Source organism: Oncorhynchus keta, chromosome 17 (genome assembly GCF_023373465.1).
Source record: "Oncorhynchus keta strain PuntledgeMale-10-30-2019 chromosome 17, Oket_V2, whole genome shotgun sequence".
In the NCBI taxonomy this organism is placed as follows: domain Eukaryota; kingdom Metazoa; phylum Chordata; class Actinopteri; order Salmoniformes; family Salmonidae; genus Oncorhynchus; species Oncorhynchus keta.
Genome location: NC_068437.1, coordinates 31342896 through 31359947, shown reverse-complemented (window position 1 = coordinate 31359947; position 17052 = coordinate 31342896).

Below are 17052 nucleotides of genomic sequence, written 5' to 3'. Positions count from 1 at the left end.
CACATCAGAACCTGACCAAAGAGTCGACACCACAGCAGAACAGTCCACATCAGAACCTGACCAAAGAGTAGACACCACAGCAGAACAGTCCACATCAGAACCTGACCAAAGAGTCGACACCATAGCAGAACAATCCACATCAGACCCGGACCATAGAGTCGACACCATAGCAGAACAATCCACATCAGACCCTGACCATAGAGTCGACACCACAGCAGAACAGTCCACATCAGACCCGGACCATAGAGTCGACACCACAGCAGAACAGTCCACATCAGACCCGGACCATAGAGTCGACATCACAGCAGAACAGTCACATCAGACCCTGACCATAGAGTCGACACCACAGCAGAACAGTCCACATCAGACCCGGACCATAGAGTCGACACCATAGCAGAACAATCCACATCAGACCCTGACCATAGAGTCGACACCAGCAGAACAGTCCACATCGGACCGGACCATAGAGTCGACACCACAGCAGAACAGTCCACATCAGACCCGGACCATAGAGTCGACATCACAGCAGAACAGTCAACATCAGACCCGGACCATAGAGTCGACATCACAGCAGAACAGTCCACATCAGAACCTGACCAAAGAGTCGACACCACAGCAGAACAGTCCACATCAGAACCTGACCAAAGAGTCGACACCACAGCAGAACAGTCCACATCAGAACCTGACCAAAGAGTCGACACCACAGCAGAACAGTCCACATCAGAACCTGACCAAAGAGTCGAAACCACAGCAGAACAGTCCACATCAGAACCTGACCAAAGAGTCGACACCACAGCAGAACAGTCCACATCAGAACCTGACCAAAGAGTCGACACCACAGCAGAACAGTCCACATCAGACCCTGACTATAGAGTCGAAACCACAGCAGAACAGTCCACATCAGAACCTGACCAAAGAGTCGACACCATAGCAGAACAATCCACATCAGACCCTGACCATAGAGTCGACACCATAGCAGAACAGTCCACATCAGACCCTGACCATAGAGTCGACACCACAGCAGAACAGTCCACATCAGACCCTGACCATAGAGTCGACACCATAGCAGAACAGTCCACATCAGACCCTGACCATAGAGTCGACACCATAGCAGAACAGTCCACATCAGACCCGGACCATAGAGTCGACACCACAGCAGAACAGTCCACATCAGACCCGGACCATAGAGTCGACATCACAGCAGAACAGTCCACATCAGAACCTGACCAAAGAGTCGACACCACAGCAGAACAGTCCACATCAGAACCTGACCATAGAGTCGACACCACAGCAGAACAGTCCACATCAGAACCTGACCATAGAGTCGACACCATAGCAGAACAGTCCACATCAGACCCTGACCATAGAGTCGACACCATAGCAGAACAGTCCACATCAGACCCGGACCATAGAGTCGACACCACAGCAGAACAGTCCACATCAGACCCGGACCATAGAGTCGACATCACAGCAGAACAGTCCACATCAGAACCTGACCAAAGAGTCGACACCACAGCAGAACAGTCCACATCAGAACCTGACCAAAGAGTCGAAACCACAGCAGAACAGTCCACATCAGAACCTGACCAAAGAGTCGACACCACAGCAGAACAGTCCACATCAGAACCTGACCAAAGAGTCGACATCACAGCAGAACAGTCCACATCAGGCCCTGACCATAGAGTCGACACCACAGCAGAACAGTCCACATCAGAACCTGACCATAGAGTCGAAACCACAGTAGAACAGTCCACATCAGGCCCTGACCATAGAGTCGACACCATAGCAGAACAGTCCATCTTCAGAACCTGACCAAAGAGTCGACACCACAGCAGAACAGTCCACATCAGACCCTGACCATAGAGTCGACACCACAGCAGAACAGTCCACATCAGAACCTGACCATAGAGTCGAAACCACAGTAGAACAGTCCACATCAGGCCCTGACCATAGAGTCGACACCATAGCAGAACAGTCCATCTTCAGAACCTGACCAAAGAGTCGACACCACAGCAGAACAGTCCACATCAGACCCGGACCATAGAGTCGACATCACAGCAGAACAGTCCACATCAGAACCTGACCATAGAGTCGAAACCACAGCAGAACAGTCCACATCAGACCCGGACCATAGAGTCGACACCACAGCAGAACAGTCCACATCAGAACCTGACCAAAGAGTCGAAACCACAGCAGAACAGTCCACATCAGAACCTGACCAAAGAGTCGACACCACAGCAGAACAGTCCACATCAGAACCTGACCAAAGAGTCGAAACAACAGCAGAACAGTCCACATCAGAACCTGACCAAAGAGTCGACACCACAGCAGAACAGTCCACATCAGAACCTGACCAAAGAGTCGACACCACAGCAGAACAGTCCACATCAGACCCTGACCATAGAGTCGAAACCACAGCAGAACAGTCCACATCAGACCCTGACCATAGAGTCGACACCATAGCAGAACAGTCCACATCAGGCCCTGACCATAGAGTCGAAACCACAGTAGAACAGTCCACATCAGGCCCTGACCATAGAGTCGACACCATAGCAGAACAGTCCACATCAGAACCTGACCAAAGAGTCGACACCACAGCAGAACAGTCCACATCAGAACCTGACCAAAGAGTCGACACCACAGCAGAACAGTCCACATCAGAACCTGACCAAAGAGTCGAAACCACAGCAGAACAGTCCACATCAGAACCTGACCAAAGAGTCGACACCACAGCAGAACAGTCCACATCAGACCCGGACCATAGAGTCGACACCATAGCAGAACAATCCACATCAGACCCTGACCATAGAGTCGACACCATAGCAGAACAGTCCACATCAGACCCGGACCATAGAGTCGACACCACAGCAGAACAGTCCACATCAGACCCGGACCATAGAGTCGACATCACAGCAGAACAGTCCACATCAGACCCGGACCATAGAGTCGACATCACAGCAGAACAGTCCACATTAGAACCTGACCAAAGAGTCGACACCACAGCAGAACAGTCCACATCAGAACCTGACCAAAGAGTCGAAACCACAGCAGAACAGTCCACATCAGAACCTGACCAAAGAGTCGACACCACAGCAGAACAGTCCACATCAGAACCTGACCAAAGAGTCGAAACCACAGCAGAACAGTCCACATCAGAACCTGACCAAAGAGTCGACACCACAGCAGAACAGTCCACATCAGAACCTGACCAAAGAGTCGACACCACAGCAGAACAGTCCACATCAGACCCTGACTATAGAGTCGAAACCACAGCAGAACAGTCCACATCAGAACCTGACCAAAGAGTCGACACCATAGCAGAACAATCCACCTCAGACCCTGACCATAGAGTCGACACCATAGCAGAACAGTCCACATCAGACCCTGACCATAGAGTCGACACCACAGCAGAACAGTCCACATCAGAACCTGACCATAGAGTCGACACCATAGCAGAACAGTCCACATCAGACCCTGACCATAGAGTCGACACCATAGCAGAACAGTCCACATCAGACCCGGACCATAGAGTCGACACCACAGCAGAACAGTCCACATCAGACCCGGACCATAGAGTCGACATCACAGCAGAACAGTCCACATCAGAACCTGACCAAAGAGTCGACACCACAGCAGAACAGTCCACATCAGACCCTGACCATAGAGTCGACACCACAGCAGAACAGTCCACATCAGAACCTGACCATAGAGTCGACACCATAGCAGAACAGTCCACATCAGACCCTGACCATAGAGTCGACACCATAGCAGAACAGTCCACATCAGACCCGGACCATAGAGTCGACACCACAGCAGAACAGTCCACATCAGACCCGGACCATAGAGTCGACATCACAGCAGAACAGTCCACATCAGAACCTGACCAAAGAGTCGACACCACAGCAGAACAGTCCACATCAGAACCTGACCAAAGAGTCGAAACCACAGCAGAACAGTCCACATCAGAACCTGACCAAAGAGTCGACACCACAGCAGAACAGTCCACATCAGAACCTGACCAAAGAGTCGAAACAACAGCAGAACAGTCCACATCAGAACCTGACCAAAGAGTCGACACCACAGCAGAACAGTCCACATCAGAACCTGACCAAAGAGTCGACATCACAGCAGAACAGTCCACATCAGGCCCTGACCATAGAGTCGACACCACAGCAGAACAGTCCACATCAGAACCTGACCATAGAGTCGAAACCACAGTAGAACAGTCCACATCAGGCCCTGACCATAGAGTCGACACCATAGCAGAACAGTCCATCTTCAGAACCTGACCAAAGAGTCGACACCACAGCAGAACAGTCCACATCAGACCCTGACCATAGAGTCGAAACCACAGCAGAACAGTCCACATCAGACCCTGACCATAGAGTCGAAACCACAGCAGAACAGTCCACATCAGACCCGGACCATAGAGTCGACACCACAGCAGAACAGTCCACATCAGAACCTGACCAAAGAGTTGAAACCACAGCAGAACAGTCCACATCAGAACCTGACCAAAGAGTCGACACCACAGCAGAACAGTCCACATCAGAACCTGACCAAAGAGTAGACACCACAGCAGAACAGTCCACATCAGAACCTGACCAAAGAGTCGACACCACAGCAGAACAGTCCACATCAGGCCCTGACCATAGAGTCGACACCATAGCAGAACAGTCCACATCAGAACCTGACCAAAGAGTCGACACCACAGCAGAACAGTCCACATCAGAACCTGACCAAAGAGTCGACACCACAGCAGAACAGTCCACATCAGAACCTGACCAAAGAGTCGACACCACAGCAGAACAGTCCACATCAGAACCTGACCAAAGAGTCGACACCACAGCAGAACAGTCCACATCAGAACCTGACCAAAGAGTCGACACCACAGCAGAACAGTCCACATCAGACCCGGACCATAGAGTCGACACCATAGCAGAACAATCCACATCAGACCCTGACCATAGAGTCGACACCATAGCAGAACAGTCCACATCAGACCCGGACCATAGAGTCGACACCACAGCAGAACAGTCCACATCAGACCCGGACCATAGAGTCGACATCACAGCAGAACAGTCAACATCAGACCCTGACCATAGAGTCGACATCACAGCAGAACAGTCCACATCAGAACCTGACCAAAGAGTCGACACCACAGCAGAACAGTCCACATCAGAACCTGACCAAAGAGTCGAAACCACAGCAGAACAGTCCACATCAGAACCTGACCAAAGAGTCGAAACCACAGCAGAACAGTCCACATCAGAACCTGACCAAAGAGTCGACACCACAGCAGAACAGTCCACATCAGAACCTGACCAAAGAGTCGACACCACAGCAGAACAGTCCACATCAGACCCTGACCATAGAGTCGAAACCACAGCAGAACAGTCCACATCAGAACCTGACCAAAGAGTCGACACCACAGCAGAACAGTCCACATCAGACCCTGACCATAGAGTCGAAACCACAGCAGAACAGTCCACATCAGAACCTGACCAAAGAGTCGAAACCACAGCAGAACAGTCCACATCAGACCCTGACCAAAGAGTCGACACCACAGCAGAACAGTCCACATCAGAACCTGACCAAAGAGTCGACACCATAGCAGAACAGTCCACATCAGACCCTGACCATAGAGTCGAAACCACAGCAGAACAGTCCACATCAGACCCTGACCATAGAGTCGACACCACAGCAGAACAGTCCACATCAGACCCTGACCATAGAGTCGAAACCACAGCAGAACAGTCCACATCAGGCCCTGATAATAGAGTCGAAACCACAGTAGAACAGTCCACATCAGGCCCTGACCATAAAGTCGACACCATAGCAGAACAGTCCACATCAGAACCTGACCAAAGAGTCGACACCACAGCAGAACAGTCCACATCAGAACCTGACCAAAGAGTCGACACCACAGCAGAACAGTCCACATCAGAACCTGACCAAAGAGTCGACACCACAGCAGAACAGTCCACATCAGAACCTGACCAAAGAGTCGACACCACAGCAGAACAGTCCACATCAGAACCTGACCAAAGAGTCGACACCATAGCAGAACAGTCCACATCAGACCCAGACCATAGAGTCGACACCATAGCAGAACAATCCACATCAGAACCTGACCAAAGAGTCGACACCATAGCAGAACAGTCCACATCAGACCCTGACCATAGAGTCGAAACCACAGCAGAACAGTCCACATCAGGCCCTGATAATAGAGTCGAAACCACAGCAGAACAGTCCACATCAGAACCTGACCAAAGAGTCGACACCACAGCAGAACAGTCCACATCAGAACCTGACCAAAGAGTCGACACCACAGCAGAACAGTCCACATCAGAACCTGACCAAAGAGTCGACACCACAGCAGAACAGTCCACATCAGAACCTGACCAAAGAGTCGACACCACAGCAGAACAGTCCACATCAGAACCTGACCAAAGAGTCGACACCATAGCAGAACAGTCCACATCAGACGCAGACCATAGAGTCGACACCATAGCAGAACAATCCACATCAGACCCTGACCATAGAGTCGACACCATAGCAGAACAGTCCACATCAGTCCCTGACCATAGAGTCGACACCATACCAGAACAGTCCACATCAGAACCTGACCAAAGAATCAGACCCTGACCATAGAGTCGACACCATAGCAGAACAGTCCACATCAGACCCTGACCATAGAGTCGACACCACAGCAGAACAATCCACATCAGACCCTGACCATAGAGTCGACACCATACCAGAACAGTCCACATCAGACCCTGACCATAGAGTCGACACCATAGCAGAACAGTCCACATCAGTCCCTGACCATAGAGTCGACACCATAGCAGAACAATCCACATCAGACCCTGACCATAGAGTCGACACCATACCAGAACAGTCCACATCAGAACCTGACCAAAGAATCAGACCCTGACCATAGAGTCGACACAATAGCAGAACAGTCCACATCAGACCATAGAGTCGACACCACAGCAGAACAATCCACATCAGACCCTGACCATAGAGTCGACACCATACCAGAACAGTCCACATCAGACCCTGACCATAGAGTCGACACCATAGCAGAACAGTCCACATCAGTCCCTGACCATAGAGTCGACACCATAGCAGAACAATCCACATCAGACCTGACCATAGAGTCGACACCATAGCAGAACAGTCCACATCAGACCCAGACCATAGAGTCGACACCATCGCAGAACAGTCCACTTCAGACCCGGACCATAGAGTCGACACCATAGCAGAACAGTCCACTTCAGACCCGGACCATAGAGTCGACACCACAGCAGAACAGTCCACATCAGACCCGGACCATAGAGTCGACACCATAGCAGAACAGTCCACATCAGACCCTGACCATAGAGTCGAAACCACAGCAGAACAGTCCACATCAGGCCCTGACCATAGAGTCGAAACCACAGTAGAACAGTCCACATCAGGCCCTGACCATAGAGTCGACACCACAGCAGAACAGTCGACATCAGAACCTGACCAAAGAGTCGACATCATAGCAGAACAGTCCACATCAGACCCGGACCATAGAGTCGACACCATAGCAGAACAATCCACATCAGACCCTGACCATAGAGTCGACACCATAGCAGAACAGTCCACATCAGACCCTGACCATAGAGTCGACACCATAGCAGAACAGTCCACATCAGACCCGGACCATAGAGTCGACACCACAGCAGAACAGTCCACATCAGACCCGGACCATAGAGTCGACATCACAGCAGAACAGTCCACATCAGAACCTGACCAAAGAGTCGACACCACAGCAGAACAGTCCACATCAGAACCTGACCAAAGAGTCGACACCACAGCAGAACAGTCCACATCAGAACCTGACCAAAGAGTCGACACCACAGCAGAACAGTCCACATCAGAACCTGACCAAAGAGTCGACACCATAGCAGAACAGTCCACATCAGACGCAGACCATAGAGTCGACACCATAGCAGAACAATCCACATCAGACCCTGACCATAGAGTCGACACCATAGCAGAACAGTCCACATCAGACCCTGACCATAGAGTCGACACCATACCAGAACAGTCCACATCAGAACCTGACCAAAGAATCAGACCCTGACCATAGAGTCGACACCATAGCAGAACAGTCCACATCAGACCCTGACCATAGAGTCGACACCACAGCAGAACAATCCACATCAGACCCTGACCATAGAGTCGACACCATACCAGAACAGTCCACATCAGACCCTGACCATAGAGTCGACACCATAGCAGAACAGTCCACATCAGTCCCTGACCATAGAGTCGACACCATAGCAGAACAATCCACATCAGACCCTGACCATAGAGTCGACACCATACCAGAACAGTCCACATCAGAACCTGACCAAAGAATCAGACCCTGACCATAGAGTCGACACCATAGCAGAACAGTCCACATCAGACCCTGACCATAGAGTCGACACCACAGCAGAACAATCCACATCAGACCCTGACCATAGAGTCGACACCATAGCAGAACAGTCCACATCAGACCCTGACCATAGAGTCGACACCATAGCAGAACAGTCCACATCAGTCCCTGACCATAGAGTCGACACCATAGCAGAACAATCCACATCAGACCCTGACCATAGAGTCGACACCATAGCAGAACAGTCCACATCAGACCCGGACCATAGAGTCGACACCATAGCAGAACAGTCCACTTCAGACCCGGACCATAGAGTCGACACCATAGCAGAACAGTCCACTTCAGACCCGGACCATAGAGTCGACACCACAGCAGAACAGTCCACATCAGACCCGGACCATAGAGTCGAAACCACAGCAGAACAGTCCACATCAGGCCCTGACCATAGAGTCGAAACCACAGTAGAACAGTCCACATCAGGCCCTGACCATAGAGTCGACACCACAGCAGAACAGTCCACATCAGAACCTGACCAAAGAGTCGACATCATAGCAGAACAGTCCACATCAGACCCGGACCATAGAGTCGACACCATAGCAGAACAATCCACATCAGACCCTGACCATAGAGTCGACACCATAGCAGAACAGTCCACATCAGACCCTGACCATAGAGTCGACACCATAGCAGAACAGTCCACATCAGACCCGGACCATAGAGTCGACACCACAGCAGAACAGTCCACATCAGACCCGGACCATAGAGTCGACATCACAGCAGAACAGTCCACATCAGAACCTGACCAAAGAGTCGACACCACAGCAGAACAGTCCACATCAGAACCTGACCAAAGAGTCGACACCACAGCAGAACAGTCCACATCAGAACCTGACCAAAGAGTCGACACCACAGCAGAACAGTCCACATCAGACCCTGATCATAGAGTCGAAACCACAGCAGAACAGTCCACATCAGACCCTGACCATAGAGTCGAAACCACAGCAGAACAGTCCACATCAGGCCCTGACCATAGAGTCGACACCATAGCAGAACAGTCCACATCAGAACCTATAATATAATATAATATAATAATAATAATAATAATAATAACCTGACCAAAGAGTCGACACCACAGCAGAACAGTCCACATCAGAACCTGACCAAAGAGTCGACACCACAGCAGAACAGTCCACATCAGAACCTGACCAAAGAGTCGACACCATAGCAGAACAGTCCACATCAGACCCTGACCATAGAGTCGACACCATAGCAGAACAGTCCACATCAGACCCTGACCATAGAGTCGACACCATAGCAGAACAATCCACATCAGACCCTGACCATAGAGTCGACACCATAGCAGAACAGTCCACATCAGACCCGGACCATAGAGTCGACACCATAGCAGAACAGTCCACATCAGACCCGGACCATAGAGTCGACACCACAGCAGAACAGTCCACATCAGACCCGGACCATAGAGTCGACATCACAGCAGAACAGTCCACATCAGACCCGGACCATAGAGTCGACATCACAGCAGAACAGTCCACATCAGACCCTGACCATAGAGTCGACACCATAGCAGAACAGTCCACATCAGACCCGGACCATAGAGTCGACACCACAGCAGAACAGTCCACATCAGACCCGGACCATAGAGTCGACATCACAGCAGAACAGTCCACATCAGACCCTGACCATAGAGTCGACACCATAGCAGAACAGTCCACATCAGACCCGGACCATAGAGTCGACACCACAGCAGAACAGTCCACATCAGACCCGGACCATAGAGTCGACATCACAGCAGAACAGTCCACATCAGAACCTGACCAAAGAGTCGACACCACAGCAGAACAGTCCACATCAGAACCTGACCAAAGAGTCGAAACCACAGCAGAACAGTCCACATCAGAACCTGACCAAAGAGTCGAAACCACAGCAGAACAGTCCACATCAGACCCTGACCATAGAGTCGACACCATAGCAGAACAGTCCACATCAGACCCTGACCATAGAGTCGAAACCACAGCAGAACAGTCCACATCAGGCCCTGACCATAGAGTCGAAACCACAGTAGAACAGTCCACATCAGGCCCTGACCATAGAGTCGACACCATAGCAGAACAGTCCACATCAGAACCTGACCAAAGAGTCGACACCACAGCAGAACAGTCCACATCAGGCCCTGACCATAGAGTCGACACCACAGCAGAACAGTCCACATCAGAACCTGACCAAAGAGTCGACACCATAGCAGAACAGTCCACATCAGACCCGGACCATAGAGTCGACACCATAGCAGAACAATCCACATCAGACCCTGACCATAGAGTCGACACCATAGCAGAACAGTCCACATCAGACCCTGACCATAGAGTCGACACCACAGCAGAACAATCCACATCAGACCCTGACCATAGAGTCGACACCATAGCAGAACAGTCCACATCAGACCCTGACCATAGAGTCGACACCATAGCAGAACAGTCCACATCAGACCCGGACCATAGAGTCGACACCACAGCAGAACAGTCCACATCAGACCCGGACCATAGAGTCGACATCACAGCAGAACAGTCCACATCAGAACCTGACCAAAGAGTCGACACCACAGCAGAACAGTCCACATCAGAACCTGACCAAAGAGTCGAAACCACAGCAGAACAGTCCACATCAGAACCTGACCAAAGAGTCGAAACCACAGCAGAACAGTCCACATCAGACCCTGACCATAGAGTCGACACCATAGCAGAACAGTCCACATCAGACCCTGACCATAGAGTCGAAACCACAGCAGAACAGTCCACATCAGACCCTGACCATAGAGTCGAAACCACAGCAGAACAGTCCACATCAGGCCCTGACCATAGAGTCGACACCATAGCAGAACAGTCCACATCAGAACCTGACCAAAGAGTCGACACCACAGCAGAACAGTCCACATCAGAACCTGACCAAAGAGTCGACACCACAGCAGAACAGTCCACATCAGAACCTGACCAAAGAGTCGACACCATAGCAGAACAGTCCACATCAGACCCGGACCATAGAGTCGATGCCATAGCAGAACAATCCACATCAGACCCTGACCATAGAGTCGACACCATAGCAGAACAGTCCACATCAGACCCTGACCATAGAGTCGACACCACAGCAGAACAATCCACATCAGACCCTGACCATAGAGTCGACACCATAGCAGAACAGTCCACATCAGACCCTGACCATAGAGTCGACACCATAGCAGAACAGTCCACATCAGTCCCTGACCATAGAGTCGACACCATAGCAGAACAATCCACATCAGACCCTGACCATAGAGTCGACACCATAGCAGAACAGTCCACATCAGACCCGGACCATAGAGTCGACACCATAGCAGAACAGTCCACTTCAGACCCGGACCATAGAGTCGACACCACAGCAGAACAGTCCACATCAGACCCGGACCATAGAGTCGACATCACAGCAGAACAGTCCACATCAGAACCTGACCAAAGAGTCGACACCACAGCAGAACAGTCCACATCAGAACCTGACCAAAGAGTCGAAACCACAGCAGAACAGTCCACATCAGAACCTGACCAAAGACTCGACACCACAGCAGAACAGTCCACATCAGAACCTGACCAAAGAGTCGAAACCACAGCAGAACAGTCCACATCAGAACCTGACCAAAGAGTCGACACCACAGCAGAACAGTCCACATCAGAACCTGACCAAAGAGTCGACACCACAGCAGAACAGTCCACATCAGACCCTGACCATAGAGTCGAAACCACAGCAGAACAGTCCACATCAGACCATGACCAAAGAGTCGACACCACAGCAGAACAGTCCACATCAGAACCTGACCAAAGAGTCGACACCACAGCAGAACAGTCCACATCAGACCCTGATCATAGAGTCGAAACCACAGCAGAACAGTCCACATCAGACCCTGACCATAGAGTCGACACCACAGCAGAACAGTCCACATCAGAACCTGACCAAAGAGTCAACACCATAGCAGAACAGTCCACATCAGACCCTGACCATAGAGTCGAAACCACAGCAGAACAGTCCACATCAGGCCCTGACCATAGAGTCGAAACCACAGCAGAACAGTCCACATCAGGCCCTGACCATAGAGTCGAAACCACAGTAGAACAGTCCACATCAGGCCCTGACCATAGAGTCGACACCATAGCAGAACAGTCCACATCAGAACCTGACCAAAGCGTCGACACCACAGCAGAACAGTCCACATCAGAACATGACCAAAGTGTCTACACCACAGCAGAACAGTCCACATCAGAACCTGACCAAAGAGTCGACACCACAGCAGAACAGTCCACATCAGAACCTGACCAAAGAGTCGACACCATAGCAGAACAGTCCACATCAGACCCGGACCATAGAGTCGACACCATAGCAGAACAATCCACATCAGACCCTGACCATAGAGTCGACACCATAGCAGAACAATCCACATCAGACCCTGACCATAGAGTCGACACCATAGCAGAACAGTCCACATCAGACCCGGACCATAGAGTCGACACCATAGCAGAACAGTCCACATCAGACCCGGACCATAGAGTCGACATCACAGCAGAACAGTCCACATCAGACCCGGACCATAGAGTCGACATCATAGCAGAACAGTCCACATCAGACCCTGACCATAGACTCGAAACCACAGCAGAACAGTCCACATCAGGCCCTGACCATAGAGTCGACACCATAGAAGAACAGTCCACATCAGAACCTGACCAAAGAGTCGACACCACAGCAGAACAGTCCACATCAGAACCTGACTAAAGAGTCGACACCACAGCAGAACAGTCCACATCAGAACCTGACCAAAGAGTCGACACCATAGCAGAACAGTCCACATCAGAACCTGACCAAAGAGTCGACACCACAGCAGAACAGTCCACATCAGAACCTGACCAAAGAGTCGACACCACAGCAGAACAGTCCACATCAGAACCTGACCAAAGAGTCGAAACCACAGCAGAACAGTCCACATCAGAACCTGACCAAAGAGTCGACACCACAGCAGAACAGTCCACATCAGAACCTGACCAAAGAGTCGACACCACAGCAGAACAGTCCACATCAGACCCTGACCATAGAGTCGAAACCACAGCAGAACAGTCCACATCAGACCCTGACCAAAGAGTCGACACCACAGCAGAACAGTCCACATCAGAACCTGACCAAAGAGTCGACACCACAGCAGAACAGTCCACATCAGACCCGGACCATAGAGTCGACACCATAGCAGAACAGTCCACATCAGACCCGGACCATAGAGTCGACACCACAGCAGAACAGTCCACATCAGACCCGGACCATAGAGTCGACATCACAGCAGAACAGTCCACATCAGAACCTGACCAAAGAGTCGACACCACAGCAGAACAGTCCACATCAGAACCTGACCAAAGAGTCGAAACCACAGCAGAACAGTCCACATCAGAACCTGACCAAAGAGTCGACACCACAGCAGAACAGTCCACATCAGAACCTGACCAAAGAGTCGAAACCACAGCAGAACAGTCCACATCAGAACCTGACCAAAGAGTCGACACCACAGCAGAACAGTCCACATCAGAACCTGACCAAAGAGTCGACACCACAGCAGAACAGTCCACATCAGACCCTGACCATAGAGTCGAAACCACAGCAGAACAGTCCACATCAGACCCTGACCAAAGAGTCGACACCACAGCAGAACAGTCCACATCAGACCCGGACCATAGAGTCGACATCACAGCAGAACAGTCCAAATCAGACCTTGACCAAAGAGTCGACACCACAGCAGAACAGTCCACATCAGAACCTGACCAAAGAGTCGACACCATAGCAGAACAGTCCACATCAGACCCTGACCATAGAGTCGACACCACAGCAGAACAGTCCACATCAGAACCTGACCAAAGAGTCGAAACCACAGCAGAACAGTCCACATCAGAACCTGACCAAAGAGTCGACACCACAGCAGAACAGTCCACATCAGAACCTGACCAAAGAGTCGAAACCACAGCAGAACAGTCCACATCAGAACCTGACCAAAGAGTCGACACCACAGCAGAACAGTCCACATCAGAACCTGACCAAAGAGTCGACACCACAGCAGAACAGTCCACATCAGACCCTGACCATAGAGTCGAAACCACAGCAAAACAGTCCACATCAGACCCTGACCAAAGAGTCGACACCACAGCAGAACAGTCCACATCAGAACCTGACCAAAGAGTCGACACCACAGCAGAACAGTCCACATCAGACCCGGACCATAGAGTCGACACCATAGCAGAACAGTCCACATCAGACCCGGACCATAGAGTCGACACCACAGCAGAACAGTCCACATCAGACCCGGACCATAGAGTCGACATCACAGCAGAACAGTCCACATCAGAACCTGACCAAAGAGTCGACACCACAGCAGAACAGTCCACATCAGAACCTGACCAAAGAGTCGAAACCACAGCAGAACAGTCCACATCAGAACCTGACCAAAGAGTCGACACCACAGCAGAACAGTCCACATCAGAACCTGACCAAAGAGTCGAAACCACAGCAGAACAGTCCACATCAGAACCTGACCAAAGAGTCGACACCACAGCAGAACAGTCCACATCAGAAACTGACCAAAGAGTCGACACCACAGCAGAACAGTCCACATCAGACCCGGACCATAGAGTCGACATCACAGCAGAACAGTCCACATCAGGCCTTGACCATAGAGTCGACACCACAGCAGAACAGTCCACATCAGAACCTGACCATAGAGTCGACACCACAGCAGAACAGTCCACATCAAACCCTGACCATAGAGTCGAAACCACAGCAGAACAGTCCACATCAGGCCCTGACCAAAGAGTCGACATCACAGCAGAACAGTCCACATCAGAACCTGACCATAGAGTCGACACCACAGCAGAACAGTCCACATCAGAACCTGACCATAGAGTCGACACCACAGCAGAACAGTCCACATCAGACCCTGACCATAGAGTCGAAACCACAGCAGAACAGTCCACATCAGACCCTGACCATAGAGTCGAAACCACAGTAGAACAGTCCACATCAGACCCTGACCATAGAGTCGAAACCACAGCAGAACAGTCCACATCAGACCCTGACCAAAGAGTCGACACCACAGCAGAACAGTCCACATCAGACCCTGACCATAGAGTCGACACCACAGCAGAACAGTCCACATCAGGCCCTGACCATAGCGTTAACATCACAGCAAAACATAAAAATTAAGAACCCCAAGCCAGGGGATCTCACCCCCTCTGAGCACTCCCCTGTAAGCCAACCTGATAGCCCTCCTGACAACCACCCCACACCCACTGAGGACATACACAAGACACAGATACTCCGTATGGACTCAATGGGAAAAATATAGAAGAAAATAAACATTTTTCCAAACACAGTGTGTCTAAACTTTGGTGTCCAAACACTCAGCGCGCCCTTGATATTCTGTCTGAGGACCAACTACGTTTACCTAGACACATAATAATACACACAGGCACAAACAACCTGAGAACACAGCAGGAAAGGGTGGCCACAGCACTGAAGGGAGTGATTGAAAAAGCTTCTTCTACTTTCCCCAATGCACAAAATCTCCACCCTGCTACCATGAAAAGACGTCCACCCTGCTACCATACAGCAGGTAAACGCAAGTATTTCCCATGACTGTGCCTCAAAACCAAATGTTTTCCTGGCCCACCACTCCACCCTGGACTTGAACAGCCTCTATCACCAGGTCCACCTATACAAGGCAGCAGTGCCCACCTTCGCAGACCTACATCCAGACCACAACACCACCAGCCACATACACACCACCAAAGTCAACCATGCATACACCCAATTTAGGCCAACAAAAATCAGACCTATGCCCCTCCTGCCCCTCCTGCCCACGCACCCCACCTCCTCAAAGAGGGCCTCAACATGGAAGTCACACATATGCCCAGGCTGTGAGTGGGGAAACAGGCCCAACCCCCACTCTTACACTAGACTAAACCAATGCTCAGATGCTCAGGAGGCTCTGCTCACACTTACTAGGCTGAGGCCAAACCACACGACCAACAACATTGGACACTTTATGGAACACAAAGCCTTCACTATCTCATCCTGGAATATCCAAAGCCTGAGGTCATCGGTCTTTGGCCTGAAGAGCAGGAATCTGGACTTCATCAAAGAATTCGGATATACAGACCTTGTCATCCTGTATATATCAATGATGTTGCTCTTGCTGCGGGTGATTCCTTGATCCACCTCTACGCAGACGACACCATTCTATATACTTCTGGCCCATCTTTGGACACTGTGTTAACAAACCTCCAAACAAGCTTCAATGCCATACAACACTCCTTCCGTGGCCTCCAACTGCTCTTAAACGCAAGTAAAACGAAATGCATGCTCTTCAACCGATCGCTGGCCACACCCGCCCGCCCGTCTGGTTCTGACTTAGAATATGTGGACAACTACAAATACCTAGGTGTCTGGCTAGACTGTAAACTCTCCTTCCAGACTCATATTAAGCATCTCCAATCCAAAATTAAATCTAGAATCGGCTTCCTATTTCGCAACAAAGCTTCCTTCACTCACGCTGTCAAACATACCCA